The 3356-nt window shown below is 43.8% G+C and overlaps 1 non-coding gene across 1 annotated transcript; it reads right to left on the bottom strand.

The window, feature by feature from the left end:
* Window positions 1-1177: 1177 nt before the first annotated feature.
* On the bottom strand, window positions 1178-1284 carry LOC128132549 (small nucleolar RNA R71). Its single transcript, XR_008230593.1, has one exon. It is a non-coding gene; the product is annotated as a small nucleolar RNA R71 (small nucleolar RNA).
* Between the last annotated feature and the right edge of the window lie 2072 nt (window positions 1285-3356).

Below are 3356 nucleotides of genomic sequence, written 5' to 3'. Positions count from 1 at the left end.
CTAGTCTTGCAAAACTAGAGAAAAACCATTTACTTTTATTATTTGTTTTAGTTAAAATTAGCTATTAGTTTAATTTCCGTTCCCTGAGTTCGATACCTTACTTATCAATCTATACCACTTAAAGACAGGTTCACTGCCTTTGTGTGCTCAAATTATTAATAAAAAGTAGGGATAAAACTAGTTGAATTTACACACATCAAGTTTTTGGCGCCGTTGCCGGGGAACGGTTCTAAATAATTAAGCTAATTCCTAATTTTTTCGATCCTTTGTGTGAGTTTACTTGCATAAAGTTCATTTATTGCAATTTAGTAACTAGTAATTAGGTTTTAGTATCTGTTTTAGTTAGGTTAAAAACTTAGAATTTTTTTTGAAAAATCACTGATACTCGCCGAGTGCACTCGCACCTACTCGGCGAGTAACAGCTTATTTAGAATTTTTTTTCTTTTATTTGTTTACAATCTTTTTGTTCTTTTTACGCTTTTATTTGATTAATTTCAGGACTTTCATGACCAGAGGAGCAAACACACCACTGGTACCCCCGTTTGAAGACCCCGAATCCGAATTGAAAAGAAACAAAGGGAAGGATGTGGAGAGTTCAAGCACACCAAAGAAATCACCATTGTCCAACTTGAAGACTGTTTTCGGGAAAAAGAAGAGCAGCAAATCAGGAGCTTCAAGCGCTTCCTTAATAATTGAAGAGCCAATTCAAGAAGAGATTAGATACGAAACCGAGGAAGAAGACGAGGCAACTTACGAACAAGACACCGAATCGGAGGAAGAGTTAGCATTCACTATGGCTAACATTGATTAAATTCCCATGGGAGAATGGAAGAAGAGGATGCGCGAAGACCATGGCCCGGGACTTGTGCAACCCACAATTCCCGTAACTGCTACCTTTGAGCTAAAAGGTCATATCCTAGCTTCACTCAAGGAGATACCTTTCTACGGGAAAGATCATGAAGATGCCTACAAACATTTAGATGAAGTAAATGATGTTGCTGATTACTTCAACATTCCAAATGTCACCCGCGAAACTCAGCTGCTTCGGATGCTTCCGGTAACCTTCAAGGGTGCTGCTAAAGACTGGCTCAAATCACTTCCGCCCGGGTCAGTCACTACTTGGGCCAGAATGAAGGAAGAATTTATAGATTACTTTTGCCCACCATCCAAGATAGCCAAGCTCAAGAAGGCCATTGCAAATTTTGAACAACAAGCTGGAGAGTCGTTATATGAAGCATGGGAGAGGTACAAAAGTCTGCTACGAAATTGCCCACACCATGATCTAAATAGCCAACAAGAAGTGTCCATCTTTTATGATGGAGTCAATGTCACGACCCGGCAGCTGCTAGACTCACAAGGCCCACTTACAAAGAAGCCACCCCCGGTGATCAAAGAATTAATTGAAGAATTCTCTAAACACTCTAGAGAATACCACAACCCTAGGAATGATGTCACGAGGGGAGCCGCGTACGCTGCTACTGAAGATTTATCCGCGGTCATGGCCATGTTAAAAACCATGGATAGAAGAATGGACAAAATGGATCAAACTATCCATGCCATACGGGTGGGTTGCGAGAATTGCAATGGACCTCACCTCACTAGAGATTGTGATTTGGATGAGCACGGCAACAAAAAGGCACAAGTATGCTATTCGAGTGGTGACCGGTATGATGAAGACTGGCGAAAACAAAAGAAGGAGTGGTTGCCTTACGAAGAGTACAAGAAGGCCAAGGAGGAGAAGTATAGACAAAAAGGGAGAGGCTTCTACCAAAAGGAGGAGCCGGTGCAAGAGAAGAAGCCAAGCTTGGAAGAGATGCTAACTAAATTTGTGGCTGCTTCCGAGAAAAGACACAGTGACCACGATGCTGCTATCCAAGAAACAAGAACAATGCTCAGGAACCAGCAAGCATCCATCCATAATATAGAAACTCAGCTTGGGCAACTCGCTCAACAACTAAACCAAAGGTCACCGGGTGAGCTTCCTAGCAAAACCGAGAACAACCCACGAGGCGCGCAAGTGAACATTGTTACCACAAGAAGTGGGAAGGTTATTACTCCCCTGGCCCCCATTCGAACTGAAGCGAATAAGGACTCACAGAAGGAAGGAACGGAAGCACAAGCTGAAAACCAACATTCACAATCTGAGAGCCCTACTCGCCGAGTAGGACCGGTGGACTCGGCGAGTACATCTGCAAAAACGAATGATCAGCCACCCTTGAAACCATACCAGCCTCCAATGCCGTACCCAGCCCGAGCCAAGAAGGAGAAGCAGGAAGAGGAGTATCAGAAGTTCCTTGATCATATTAAAATTCTTCAAATAAACATTCCTTTCATCGAAGCCATCATGCAAATGCCCAAGTACGCAAAGTTCCTTAAGGAACTTCTCACTAATAGAAGAAAGATGGAAGAAGTGCAGAAAGTAGTATTGAATGAGAATTGCTCCGCCGCCATGCTAAACAAATTACCAAGGAAGAAGGGTGATCCGGGGAGCTTAACTCTACCTTGCCAATTTGGCAACTTGGCTGCCATTCATGCTTTAGCTGATTCTGGAGCGAGTGTGAACCTTATGCCATACTCGTTCTTCAAAAAGCTGGACCTCCCGGAGCCAAGGCCAATTCGGATGGCCATTCATTTGGCAAACAAGACGGTTACTTTCCCAAGAGGCATATGTGAAGATTTACTAGTGAAAGTAGACAAATTTGTCTTCCCGGCTGACTTCATCATTCTCGACATGGAGGCGGATCCGCAAGTACCAATCATCCTTGGAAGACCCTTCCTCAACACCGCTAGCGCCATCGTAGATATGAGAGACTCAAAGCTCACATTGCGAGTTGGGGACGACTCAGTAACATTCGGGGTAGACCAAGCCATGAAGTACTCAAGGAGTAGTGACGACACGACGTTCTCAATCGACATGCTTGACGAGTTATTGGAAGAAGACATACCTGAAGATTCCAGCAAGTTTGCAGCTTTGGAAGAAGTATTTGATCCAGAAAAAGACTTATTAGAGATTGAAAGACTGTTGGAGGAAGCAGAGTATGAAGAACTAAAAAACAAGCTGAAAGGCCTACTCGTCGAGTAGACCCGATCTACTCGCCGAGTACAACTGAAGAAAAGTCAGCAGTCGCGAATGCCGCCATCAACTCGCCGAGTACCATACCTGCACTCGGCGAGTCCGCCACTATGCACACTAAATTGGAGCTCAAAACACTACCTAACCATCTGGAATACGCCTTTCTGGAAGAAGGAAATCAGAAGCCAGTGATTATAGCCTCAGATTCTCCAAGACGGAAAAGGAAGAGCTTGTACGGGTATTGAAGAAAAGGAAAAGAGCCATCGCATGGAGCATCTCCGAC

Source organism: Lactuca sativa, chromosome 2, assembly GCF_002870075.4.
Source record: "Lactuca sativa cultivar Salinas chromosome 2, Lsat_Salinas_v11, whole genome shotgun sequence".
NCBI lineage: Eukaryota > Viridiplantae > Streptophyta > Magnoliopsida > Asterales > Asteraceae > Lactuca > Lactuca sativa.
The sequence above is the reverse complement of the archived record's forward strand: the minus strand, read 5'-3'. Positions and strand labels throughout refer to the sequence as shown.